Source organism: Myotis myotis, unplaced genomic scaffold, assembly GCF_014108235.1.
Source record: "Myotis myotis isolate mMyoMyo1 unplaced genomic scaffold, mMyoMyo1.p scaffold_m19_p_14, whole genome shotgun sequence".
NCBI classification, from domain to species: domain Eukaryota; kingdom Metazoa; phylum Chordata; class Mammalia; order Chiroptera; family Vespertilionidae; genus Myotis; species Myotis myotis.
In genome coordinates this window covers 12,969,061-12,983,239 of record NW_023416318.1, presented here as the reverse complement: position 1 = coordinate 12,983,239, position 14,179 = coordinate 12,969,061, and the positions used below count along the sequence as shown (strand labels likewise).

General features: G+C 46.0%; 1 protein-coding gene across 2 annotated transcripts in view; it reads right to left on the bottom strand.

Moving 5' to 3' along the window:
* Positions 1-10,776, bottom strand: part of ADD2 (adducin 2) — a 95,308-nt gene extending 84,532 nt beyond the window's left edge. Inside the window, exon 1 of one of the 2 annotated variants that reach the window (XM_036334199.1) lies at positions 10,487-10,776. The gene's annotated coding sequence lies outside the window, so the exon portion shown is untranslated. The remainder of the gene's footprint in view (positions 1-10,486) is intronic. The other variant, XM_036334202.1, reaches the window with a different exon arrangement.
* Between the last annotated feature and the right edge of the window lie 3,403 nt (positions 10,777-14,179).

Sequence of the window (14,179 nt, the reverse complement as noted above, 5' to 3'; positions counted from 1 at the left end):
CACTAATCTGTGTGCGGATGGACAATGGGAACGACCACATGGGAATGGAGACCTTGTCCTCCAAGTCTGACTAAATGAAAGTGGGGAACTTCGAAGAGGAGGGACCTCGAAGGTAATTTCAGATCAGCATGGGGGCCTGCTATGCAAATAGAAGCCTCCCTTTCATGGCCGGCTCCTCATTGCCCAGCAGACTCGATCTTCCTGTAAAACCCTGATGAGCCCAATTCACAACAATAAAACAAGGATGCATTGCCTAACTACAGCGATAGATCTGCTTTATAACATTGTCAACTTAATTAAGTATTGCTTCCTGGGTGTCCCAGTTGCAAGAACTATGAGTTTTTGTCCTGTTATTATAAATCAACCTAACAGATGTGTCCTTTGACAATATTCTCCAGCTATTTTTGTTTGGGGTTTGAAGTTGACTAATGTTTAACATCATGGTTAAGAGGAAAAGCCCCGATTTTAATAAAACAGTGAACAGAACAAAACAGAAGAAAAGTTTTAATTATGGAAAAATGTGAAAGTATACAAAATTAGAGAGCACACTATAATATACCCTGCGTACCCACCATCTAGCTTCAGAGTAGACTGCAGTTTGCCCGAGAGAGTCCAGGTTATGCCTCTTTTTCCAATGTAATTGCTAATGACACCTCCTTTCACTTTAAAAAGTGCCAGTTTAGATGATAGATAATAATTCCCAATTCAATAATTATCAGCTTATGGACTTATCTTAATTCACCTCTAACCCTACTTATCCCCCAATAAAAGTGATGATTTTGAGATAAATCCTAGATATTATATCACTTCATCCATAAATATAATAGACTTTTAAAAAAGATTTGGGGAGATATTAATTGGGGAACTTATATACATATATGCATAGCCCATGGACACAGACAACAGTGTGGTGGAGGCCTGGTGTGCAGGGCGGAAGGGGTCAATGCAGAAAAAAGGGAGGACATCTGTAATACTTCCAATAATAAAGATAAATAAATAAATAAATAAATACATAAAAAGTAAATTCTTTGACATCCTTAATCTTGGTAGATCTCGAGTTCAGAGCTAAATATAACACGTACAGGCTTCAAAGCCGACAACGGTTTTACAGCCTGTGACTTTAACGGAGTTAAGCTATATATAGCAGGATCCCAAAACTGTTTCAGTCTTGCTGATGATTGCTAAGACTGAAAAATGAAGCAATAATCTCCAAATTAGATGGAAACATAGAGGCAAAGGACATTTCTTGTGCAGATTTAGTTTCTGAACAGAGAGCCTTTGGCACCCTCAGACCCCTCCTTCTCACCCAGGTACAGAAAGCCCGCAGCCCTCCCCCTGTGAGGACTCACTCTGTTAGCTCCCTTACTTTCTCTGGTAGGCCCTTACTTTCCAGGTAAATCAAGTATGGGCAGCTCTGCCATGTGATCTCCCATCGCACCTGGGCAGTAACTGTGGCCCAGGTCCCTAGGAGCAGTTGTCATCTTCCCTTAACCCTCATTTTTATCCCAATCTCTTGTAGACTGTTAGCCAAACTCTTCTTTCTAACTTGCCACTTCCACGTCTCTGGAGTCTCCGAAGAGACACAACTGAGCTTATCAGAATTGCATGTAAACTAAAAGTCCATCACCTTGGAGTAGGGTAGAAGGTTTCAATGTTTCTGAACTTCTCTAGCTGGGAGAAGATATTGCACTCAAGTTGATAGTATAGCAGCTAGTGGAAGGCATTTTCATAACAAAGAAAAGCAAACTTCACAAGGTTTGCATTTAAATCATGGCCATGCCAGTAGTTCGTTTGATCACTACCATGCATTCCTTGATTGAAAATTAATGCCAAAGATGGCAGGCCTAGCCCACCGATCCCTAGGTTTCATTCTCTCCTTGGTCCCCATTCAATGGATCATAAAGGAACACAAATATATAATCCCACAATAACAAACTGAAGTCATTTATTACCAGAGGAAGGATTTCAAGAAGTTTCTGGAGGACAAAAAGCAGATGAGGAGCTGGTGACTAATGTTGGAAGCCTCAGCCTGGACTTCAGGCAGAGGATGCTGGGGCCAAGGAGGCAGGTGATGTGTCCGGCAGAGCACTAAAGGTGTCCCAGCCTCTGGGATGGCAGGGATGATGGAGGACAGGAAATAGAGGGACTGAGCATAGGGGCACAAATTGCAGGTGTCTAAATGGAGCAGTAGACCCTTCCCACTCCCTCTCCTGCCTCCACGTGCAGTGGTCCACAGCCACGCACGCAGCTGTCATTACCTCTGTATCTGAAGATAGTCTGCATTTGCTGCTGGTTCTGAACTTACCAACTTGACCACGGGATGGGTCTTCTTAGAGAAGCTGCACGCCGTGAAGGTGAACTAGAACAGCTGAGATGGTGCTGGTGCCCCCAGCGAAACAGAAACCTTAGGACTTCACCCTGGGAGCCTTTTTCACGTACTGGCCCAAGGGATGGGGTAGTGGAGCCCTGAGAAGGATATGGAATCCCAGCCTGTTATTGTGCAGCAAACAATTTCAGCCCGTCAGGTAATGAACACTTCAAGAGTTTTCAGCTTTTAGAATTACCTTATAGACAGATCATGGAAACCAGCTATGACCATGGAACAGATGAATGTTTTATCAATGTTGATAATGCGAAGGTAACCATTCAGCTAGCAGCGGTTCGCAACCTGTGGGTCACAACCCCTTTGGGGGTCGAATGACTCTTTCACAGGGGTTGCCTAAGACCATCGGAAAACACATATATAATTATGTATTGCTTTTGTGACTAATCACTATGCTTTAATTATGTTCAATTTGTAACAATGAAAATACATCCTGCATATCAGATATTTACATGACGATTCATAACAGTAGCAAAATTACAGTTATGAAGTAGCAACGAAAATAATTTTACGGTTGTGGGTCACCACAACACGAGGAACTGTATTAAAGGGTCGCGGCATTAGGAAGGTTGAGAACCACTGAACTAGAGGAAAGGAGGACGCGGGCAAGGAGAGGTGGTGGTAATGCCCTTATCCTACAGAGTTGAGAGTTAAATGGCCCAATCAACAGTCCATGGAATGAAAATCTGGTTTTAAGAAATGCATTGTCTGGAATAGCAAGGATGGAAGGTGGTGAGATGTGAGGTGTAAATAAGCTACATCCTTGACTTTCATGGCAGAAAGTCACTTAGTGATAATCGAAGTTGATAAATTCATAACAGCAGTAGCATCTGCATATTATTTTGAGATACAGAGGGAGCTACAGCAGAATAGAGAACAGCTAAAAGTGGTTTGCCTGTGGATAAAGGATTGGGGGTGGGGCAGGAATTGCTGCTTTTTGTTAGCAGCTCTCAGTCCTATTTGATTTAGTGAATTCGCACTTTGTATGGGAGCAGAAGAATAAAGAAAAATAATGGTATGTTTTATGAAATACGAGAAAGGAAGTCTCCTGCACAGGACTGTTGGAACAGCATGGAATGGGTTAAGCTGGGTACTGCATAACTATGGTAACAGATGTAGCTAATTTAGGACACAAATGAGGGTGTGGGAAGGTTCTGAGAGAAATGTGCTAAGAGGGAAGGAGATTAAGTTCCCAGATAATCAGCGTGGATGCTCTGCCATCTGACACAAGTAAAGGAGGAAAGAACCAAACCCGCCCTCACTTTTCTGGTATCTTTTCACCACGGATTTTTAAAAGTAAAAGTCAAGAAATTCTTATATGGGCTCCATGCTGAGCCAAAAAAGCAAACATGGTGAAATTCATACTCAGTAAAATCATGACATGGGAAATCATGTCCGCTGTTAAATGAAACCCTGTCTTCGTTAAGGCCCCATGCATTTCAAAGTTTAATAACTTCATTTGTTCTCGGAGAAAAACAATTTACAAATGACATTCAGATGCACGTGTATTGACTTTCCCTTCCATAAACTGATTCACAGTTCAGCACTAGCACTCAACTATCCTTTCAAAGCTCCACAGATAATGATCAAAGGACCATGAAAATGGGAACGAATCTGCATCACTCCTGGTCACCAGAAAGGCAGCCATCCTCACGGCAGAATCCGTGAGGAGTCGACATCTTTGCAACATCAATTCTCCCCATCCAGGAACATGACATTTGATTTCTGGAGTAAATATTGGGAGTTCAGATTTTCTGTGAAAATGGCCCATTTGCTCAAGATTTTCACATATGTTAGGATACAACAATGCATAGTGTTCTTATGATTTCACATCTCTCCTTCTCCCCTCTCCTTTGTTCCACATATCATTCCTGGTATTGTTAAATTTTTTAAATCTTAATTAGGTTTGCCAGCAGTCTGTCTATTTGGTGGGCTTTTTCTAAGGACCAACTTGCAGACAAGAAGTGGGAGGAGGGAGTATAAGGTGAAGAAAGAGCCTGTGAATGATGTGGAGGCTGATGGGGGAAGAGGGGGTGGGGGTGGGCGTTAATGTCCAGAAAGATGGTCAGCCTACCTAGCAGGTGGAGTGAGAGGAAGGATGATGTGAGCAGTAGAGGTAGGTAAGGAGTTTGGGCTTTATCCTGAGGGTAGAGGAATGAGGAGATTCGATGTTTGTTTAGGAAGGGTCGCTGTGGATGGATGGAGGGAGGTCCGGCTCAATGGCAGACGAGAGGGGGGAGGCTCTGGAACAATCCAGAGTTCCAGCCAGCAGTAGCCTGGCTGTGAGAAACAGAAACCCAGGGAAACTGGCCCAGGCAGGATAGAGGGCGGCCTCATCAACATAGGCACCAAGGTCTCTGGGCCCATGGAACCTGCTAGAACTGGAATCACTGCGGCCAGCACAAGGGAGCCAGTGGCTTCTTCTCTAAATTGGCCACGGAAGTTTCCCCTCATGTCCGGTGTTGGTTGCGGGGGGGGGGGGGGGGGGGGGGGCGGGGGGGAGGGGGTCATTTTTTTACTCTCCTCACCTTGTTCCCCTCCCCTCATGCCTGCTCCAATCAGTGCACGCGGACGGGCTGGAGAGCGTCAAATGGTCCTTAGAGCTGCCACCCACAGAAGCCGGAGGGATTTGCTACTTGTCTTGGTAAGTTTTTCCAGCCACCTCAAGGCTGGGCCTGGGGAAGACCATGGCAGATATCACCGGGAGCCCTGAAACTGGTTTCCTGGCAACCATATCCTAAACTCCCTGGCTTCTAGGTCCTGCCTGGGTTTCAGTGGGTAAGGTCCTATGTCACATCAATACATTAGGAATATTTACTGCTGGGTGAGTGGCATTTATTTATGTACTTACTAGAGGCCTGGTGCACAACATTACTGCACTGGGGAGGGGTCCCTAAGCCTGGCCTGTGCCCTCTCGCAGTCTGGGACCCCTCGGGGGATGTCCGCCTACCAGCTTAGGCCCGCTCCCCCCGGGGGCCTAAGCCAGCAGGTGGACATCCCCCAAGGGGTCCTTAGTGCTGCCACAGAGGCAGGAGAGGCCATTGCCACTGCACTCGCCAGCCATGAGCTCAGCTTCTGGCTGAGCAGTGCTCCAGTTGTGGGAGTGCACTGACCACCAGAGGGCAGCTCCTGTGTTGAGCGTCTGCCCCCTGGTGATCAATGCACATCATAGCGACCGGTCGTTCCACCATTTGGTTGATTTGCATACTAGGGTTTTATTATATAGGGTGTATCTTTATTTTTAGCTATAACTGTTGGGGTAATTACAAATGACCAGGCTTTAAGCTGGCTATGTTAAAGCCCTACTTTCCTGGGGGCTCCCTCTGCACATGTTCATATTGGGGGTTCAGACACTCAAGGTGGAGGTGCTGATAGGTTCCTAGAGCCCTGCCCCTTCCTGTCCCCACCAATCATGCCACAACCCATCCAGGCCTGGTGCAGTGAGCCTGAGGAATAGTCTAGGACTCAACTTGCCCAGAAGGGACCCTTGTTGAATCATGGGTTGGCTGATGTTGGTTGGCACCATCTGTACCATATCTTCCAGAGAGTCCTTAAAGAATCTGGGCCCATTGTTCTCTCCCTGTCTTCTGAAACTAAAATGGATCTGTCTTGATCTTGCTTTGCCTGGCACTATCTTGGTTTTAGTGCTGCAAGTCCTCATCCCAGGAAACCCATCAGTCCTGGGCAATCAAATATAAATGTCTGTGTGACGTATATATGTTTATGTCTATGATAGGTATACTGGTATATCAAAATCTACCAAAAACATGATTATAATGGGAGACTAACATATATCTTATAATTTTAGATCACTGAGGTACAAAGAAAAATTTTAAATAGATTGGTATAAAATCAATAAATGTGTTTTAATCCATACAGCTAAGCATTGTACTACACAGAGAATAGGCTTTTCTTTCCTCCTCATTTCATAAGATTGGCTAACATTTCATGGGTAGTTTATCTTGCTGAAGACAGAGGCAGGTTTGGGTATTACTGCCTTAAAATCTTTTCAGGGTACAACTATGGCAGTCAAGGTACATGGAGTCAATTATTGGGGCTGCAGTTTCTCTTCTAGATATTCAAAATTCTATTCCAAGAATCATGGGTATGGCCTGGTACACAGTTCAAAATACAAAAAAAACTGCATAGAAATCCCTTTTGAAAGAAAAAATGTTCTCACGGGCCAAGGCTTACCCTAATTCACTTTTATTAAAATGTAACTTAAATATTACACTCATAAAGGCCAGTTCTAAATACTTATACTTTATAGCTTTTACATAGCTAAAATGGCAAAACAAAGATGTACATAAATACAGCTATCAAACTTTAAAATGTCAAATTAATAAAATGAATTCACTGCAACACCTTTGGGGTTTAACAATAGAAAGATGTAGTCCCAAGGTCAACTTACTACATGTTATCATTTCCTGGATTTTGACTTCAACAATCCAAATGCAGACAACACATCAAGCATGCTATGCAAAACAATATTAGTAACATCAAATATGTAGCTAATTTAAGAGGATACTATCAAAACCATCCTGGAGTGACTACATAAATGAGGTGCCATTTCATACTAATAAAAATGGTAATAATCTCTAACATTTGTTGAACCTCACTATATGCTCCAAGTCTTTTACGTGTAATACCTCTCATCCTCACAATATAATATAAAATCAATACCACATATTTATCCACATATTATCATAAGAAGCAACTGAGGAACAGAGAGGTTGACTAACTCACCCAAAGTCTCACAGCTAGTCAGTAGAAAAGTGGATTTGAGGTCAGGCAGTCTGACTCCACTTAACCGCTGCACCAAATTACCTATGTCATTGCTTTGGATTATCAGAGGGTTCCTTACTCTGCATTAAATAGAAATCTAATCCAATTAGTGCTGAAACCAGCAACAGTAACTTTTCCATTTTTTCACTACAACACCTGCTGCTAATAAATTGCTGAGACACTGTCCATATGCGGGTAGAGCTGGCATGAGAGCTGTTTTCCTTGCCAATGCAGCCGTGGTCGCCAGGAACAGTTCTTTGGAGTCTGGCAAGCCTGTGCCTGGTGCAGGCTCACCTCTCTCCCCATAGGCCCTGTTCCCATTCCCCACTCCTCAGCCGTGCTGGGACCTGGCTCCGTGGGAAGATACCAAGGGTCAGGCCCAGCATTGGTTTGGGGGTGGCCGTCAAGATGACCCAGAGCACATTTTTATTATCATTATGTGAGATTATCATTGAAATGAAACCACTAATTTTAGAGAAGACACAGATCCCTCAAAAGACATAGATCCTCGGAACCCTAGGGGCCTGAGAGACCGGTGGTGTGATATCATGAGCTCACATAGAGGGACATTACAAAAACACAGCTGAAGGCAACCCCCCTGTGTTTGACAAAGACATGATTGAAGATCATTCCAAACACTGTATCATATTTGAAAAAAAATTGTGTATTTTGTTGTTATTTTGTGTTTTTGTGTTCTGGACATGTGATGTTTTGTGTTTGTATTTTTCCTGCAGAGCTCTTAACATAATATGTAATTGCATATTTATTGGAGAGATTTATCATGAATGTCTCTTTCTTGCATTTGTCTGTAAGTGCCATCAGGGCAGAGACCATGTCTGTGTCTTACAGAATGTGGAATGTTTGTTGAGTGAACAAGTGAGTGAATGAGTTGAAAAATAAATAAAACACAAGTCATGGGCTGCTCAATTTCCCTTTATGCATCAGCTTCTACAAAATTGACAGTTGGATTTGTTTCCCCTCATGAAAGGTGTAGAGCAGTGGTTCTCAACCTTCCTAATGCCACGACCCTTTAATACAGTTCCTCATGTTGTGGTGACCCCCAACCATAAAGTTATTTTCGTTGCTACTTCATAACTGTAATTTTGCTACTGTTATGAATCGTCATGTAAATATTTGATATGCAGGATGTATTTTCATTGTTACAAATCGAACATAATTAAAGCATAGTGGTTAATCACAAAAACAATATGTAATTATATATGTGTTTTCCCATGGTCTTAGGCGACCCCTGTGAAAGGGTCATTCGACACCCAAAGGGGTCGCAACCCACAGATTGAGAACCGCTGGTGTAGAGGGTCTTATGCTTGTATTTTTGTATTAGTCTCATTCTTAGTAACATTTTATGTCTCTACCCTTAGTTTCCTGTTTGTCTTTCCCATCTACTTCTTAGTTTATGTTTTATGAATTCCTGTAAACTGTCTTAAATCCCTTGTGGAACAAGGTAGGTAATAAATATATTTACCAAAGCCATATATATATATATATATATATTTATATTTAAAATCTTAACATTAATCTCTGCCAACAAACACATTTAATCACCTGTAAACTCTTAAGAACAGCTGAGGTTTGCTAATTCCAGCATTATACTAATATTTAAAGCAAATTCGGCCCGAGCCTGAAACTACATGTGGTGTGTCATTCCAGGCAGTGTGTGTGCAGTGTGTTTGTGACAAGTGCATTTCTAACAGGGCTAAGCAATTTGGTGGAGAAGAAAGAACGCAGGGCTTGCTACAGAAATGTTATGGATTTTGGATCAAAGAATGATTTATTGTTAGTGGTGCTCCAAGGTGTATTGACAACATACTAATACTGAAAAGTTTGCTTTCACTGAGCTCTGTTGGGGTGGGGCTTTGGGCAAGATCCAGGTCCACAGGCAATGAGAAATGTCTGATCACGTTGCGGAATGAAGGTGCAACATTATAAAGTGAACACATTAAATGGTCTCACCCCCTTTTGAAAAATCTCTAACATTTGTTATTCATTTGCTAGTGGGCAGACGGCTGCAAGTCTGCAACTTCAGTCCCCTCCTCTGGTTGTATTCATTTAAAGTACCTTCACTTCAATTGTTGACCAACGATGTTCCCCTTAAAATGAAACATCATTTTCAAATCCCATTCCTGAGGACATCCCTCCCTGCCCAAGTTAAATATCTCACGGATCCCAGCTGGACCCACATGCCGAAGGTGAAAGGAGGGGACTCCAACCATTTGCTCCCCTCCTTTCAGGTTACTCACAAAGCACAAAATGTGCATTTTGGAAACCGAGGTTTGATTTCTGATCTTTATAAGGCTCATTTGAGTCCGTTGAATTTTAGATGACAAACGGCTAGAAGAGGGAAGAGTGGGTGTAAAGAACAGACGGGTAATCATCATGTGTCACAGATAAATGACAATTTTTTTTAAAGGAGTTTGATAGGGTGTGGGCTGGTGCCTTTTCTTTCTCTCCCCCCTCCACTGCGGGGTGGGGGTGGGCGGGGGTGATTAGAGAAGAAAAGGAAGGGGGAGTAAAGGCAAGACAATAGGCTGGACCCCAGCGCCTGATCAGCATCCTGAAGCAGTCTGCCCCTCCCAGCCTCCCCGCAACACCAGGTGGGCTGTGGCCAAGATTTCAAAACAAGCAGACGCCGGCCCCCGCCATCCGGACTCGGGGTGGCTTCCACCCGGGTGCAGGAGGGAGGAGAGGCGAGGGAGGAGAGGCGAGGGAAGATGGAAGCTAAGAGATGAACAGACTGGCAAGACCTCCTGGAGACGCATACAAATCCAAGCCCACTGGCACCCACTCACTCGCCAGCCCCCCTGCTCCAAATGCAGGCGGCTGCCGACGCCCCACCTGCTCCCCGCAGCTGCGGAGTGCGGCGCCCGGGAGGTGGCGAGGCCCGGGAGCGCGCCCAGCCCCTCCGAGCCGGGGCCCCGCAAGGCTACCCGGGAGGGTGGCGGCCGAGCGGGAAGGGGAGGGAGGGGCGACCGGCCGGGTGAGGCTCGCACCCGCCCGCCCTGCGCAGAAGAAAGCCCCACCTGTCAGGCGTTGTGCTCGGGACCCGCAGGTCCGACAGCCCCCCGCGCAGAGGCCGGCGCTCCGCAGCCCCGCTTCCCACAGAGCCTCCCATGTTACATCATCAACAGACACCTTCAGGCTGAAACACAGCCGCGGGGAAGGGCTGCGCCCAGACGCGCTCACTGCCAGGCGCTCGCCGGCCTGGACCAGTCGGGGTGGAAGGATGCTGTGGGTCTCAAATGCCAGGACCACAAACAAAACCCGGGCGAGCCGCGGCGCCCCTTCCGGAGACGGGCTTACCTTCTGCGCGGCGCGGTCTCCATCTCTGCGCTCCCACCGCAGGCTGTAGTTTTTGTTTTGTTTCGTTGTTGTTGGTTTTTCCCCCCCTTTGGATCTGCTTAATAAACGCACCCAGCTAATGTGCAGAGCAGCGCTGTCTCGCCATCCCGCAGCCCGCGCCGTCAGGGCTGCCTGCCTGGAATCCCACCGGCGATGCAGCTTCTGGCGTCACCGGCGACTGCCCACAATAGAGGCTGCCACTCCTGCCACCAGAATCAAATCCCTTCCCGCACGCGGCCGGGAGGAAAGGAGAGCTCGCCGGCGCTGCGCGCTGACAAAAGGACGCTTGGCGGTGCCCACAGCGCCCCCTCCTGCGGGCCCAGCCGGGCCGCCCGGGCTGCGTGCTGCAGTGCCCCCCGGCCCCGCCCGCCCGCAGTGCCCCCGCCCGCGCTGCCGCAGTCCTGCCGCCCGGCCTCTGCCCGCGTCCACACCCACACCTCCAACTGCCCCCACAGCCAAGAGCCAATATGAGGATTCTGTTACGAGGAAGAAAATCTGAACCGTGACCTCCCGTAGAGGATACCTCCCTGGGATTTAGAAAAAGAAAAAGAAAAAAAAAGTCTTACACTTGGAATATTTCTTGTCTAGGAGGGGCAGCTTGCCTTTAGAAGATAACACTACGAACGGTCTTAATAGCAATTGTCTGACCATTTGAATCCCAAGGAAAGTATCCCTCTCCGAAGTCTGACTGTTTCTGAAGAGAACAACACTGTTGCCCTCCCCTCTGGGGGGATGGGTCCAGCTCCCTCCAGTTCTCACTACCTCCTCTTCTCACCTCTCTCCCCTCCCCGCCCCAGAGGAAACAGATATTTAGTGAATGGGGAGCTGGATGGAGAACCAGAATACTTGGTCACAGTCGCAAACCTGTCATTAACTAGCTGTGTGACTTCAATAAAGTTACTTAACCTCTCTGGGCCTTATTGTCTTCCTCTGTGAAATGACAGTACTTAAAAGGTGTCTCACATTTCTAGTACTCCTGGCAGTATTTCTCAGAGAGTAGGGACATCAAGTGGCAGCGTGGGACTTTAGACCCAAATAATCTCCACCAGCTCCCCAAAGCTCCCCTAAATCAACTCTCACTGCAAATGTTTCTAAAAATGTGATTTCAGGGCAAGTTTAACTTCCAGAAAAGCCAGCGGTCACTGCCCCCAACAAGGTTACCGTCCCTTTGCTCCTTCTAGGTTCTGGGACACCACAGTCCTTAGACGCCCCCATAAAAATCATCAGACTCCACCGAAGTGCTGCTGCAGAATCAGAATCGCCGGAGGTGAGCCCAGGAATCGGTATTAGTGACAAGCATCCCTCGTGATTCCTTTGCATGCTAACACTATGCAAGCTACTACAGTGGGGCCTTGACTTACGAATGTCCCGACTAACGAGTTTTTCAAGATACAGCCGTCTCTCGGCCGATTTTTTGCTTTGAGTTGCGAGCTAAAATTGGGGTTACGAGCCAGCTTCAGATACCCCACCGCTAGTTGGCGCAGCGAACTTCACAGTGAACACCACAATGTCAGCCCAGCATCACGTGTCTCACTCGTTCACTTTTTGATTTGGCATGTGAGTAATTTGAGTTACGAGCTCCGTCACGGAACGAATTAAACTCGTAAGTCAAGGCCCCACTGGAGAGAGAGAGAGAGAGAGAGAGAGAGAGAGAGAGAGAGAGAGAGAATGCCTGCCACAGCAACCCTAGAACAACTGGCAGGCATTCCATTTCAGATTCCAGAGTAAATTCTGTCTTTCTGCTCTAGCTCCTCCAATTCCTCCATCCCCCAGTCTCTGCTCCTTCCCCTCTCATTTCATCCTCAGAATCACTAAGTCCACAAGCACTCTCCCCATTCTCACGTCAAAATCTGCTAGAATTACAAGCAACTCACCCACCAGGACCCGAAGTCTGTCTGGCCAGAACCAGGAAGAGATGTATTTATTGACACACTTTAGTTCGCTGTGCATTATCGTTATGGACTGGTAATATCTGGGAAGTCAGGAACCCCTTCACCAGAGCCCCGAAATCACAAGTATGGTGGGCCCTTTTCTGAAATAAACCCCAAAAAGGAGTAGGGAATTTTTGTTTCGTCCACAAATAGCAGGTTTCGTAAATTTCCATCCTCAAAAATGTATTTTCCTGGGGTATAATTTCATTTTCAAACTAATAATAGCAAACTCTTGTTGGCTCCTGCCACTGTTCTCAGGGCTTTACATGCATTTTTATTCACTTAATCTTCTGAGGGTGGGACTATTATTGCCCCATTTTATAGAGGAAGAGACTGAGGAACAAGGAGGTTAGGTAACTTGCCTAGGGTTGCACGAGTGGATGGCTGAGCCAGGATTCAAACTCAAGTACTATGGCTTCAGAGCTTATGAGCCCTCACCACTACCCCACACATGGCCTCTTGGAGGAGACAAAATACTGACTTTTAAAAGCTGAACTAGTTCAAGACATTGATAAAGTTGATACTCTCCTTTCCCCAAAAAAGTTATTCTGCTCCTATAGCCAATAGAGTCTAAAAAATAAAATATAAAAATCCCCCCAGTTTCTCCCAGATGCCATCTGAATACAACTTCCGAATATTATGAGTGCTGGAAGAGTAGCACCATCCTGTGGCTTCAGGACTCGTTCAAATGCCAGACAGAAAACAAGACTTTATTATATTAATTTCCATAGGAATTGCCTAGATGGAGTTTTAGTTGATGTTCCTGAAGTTCCCTCTCATTCAAGTCCAAACTCACTCTGAAACCCAGTGAAAGAAACTATCACTGTAGTTGGCTCCACCGACTGTGCTGGGAAGATCCCTGGTATTCGGAGTCCCTGCCGCTTGGCTTTTCAGTAGGGGCAGGACAGCACAGGAGACTCCATGTCAGACCCAGAAAATCACATTTGGCTAGCCCCCAGTGGCCAGTTTAAAATCAGATTTTTCTGACTGATTTGCAATAAAATTATTCCTAATCTCTTTACAAAACTGTTTCTGGGCAGCAATAATTTGTAAAGAGAGCAGATGGCAGTGTAACAGACACCCACAGTGTTCCCACCTCTTGGTGTTCATGCCCTGACTAATTCCCTTCCCTTTGGTGCTGGCAGGGCCCGTGGCTTGCTCCTAACTAATAGAATACAGTACAGGGGATGGGATGTCACTTCTGTGATTGTGTTACATAAGATTCTTCACCTTGCTAGCTGACTCTTTTGATTGCTTTCTTGGCTTGAAGGCTTTAAGCAAATAACCATGTTAGGAAAACTTAAGTGTCAAGGAACTGAGGGTGACATCTGGCCAGATCCTTCCCCAGCCAAGCTTTCAGCTGAGACCCCAGCCCAGACTGCCACCTTGATTCCTGCTTGAGAGAGACCTTGAAGGAGAGGATCCAACCAAACCATGCTCAGGCTCAAGTCCTGCCCCATAGAAACTGAGAGAATAAATGTGCTGTTTTAAGTTGCTAAGCTTGTGGTCATTTGTTACACAGCAGTAGATAACTAATAGAGTGTCTTCGCCCTCTGCAGGCCCAGCCAAACTTATCTCTGGCTTTCCCCAGGGTGTGCCGAAGGAACTGACATTCCAGGGGGTCAGCTCTCAACCAGTGACCATCAAGAGTTCATGGATAAAGAGACTGGGTCCATGATCCAAGGTGTTGGGAGGTACACTCTGGGGCATGTGACTCCGCAGG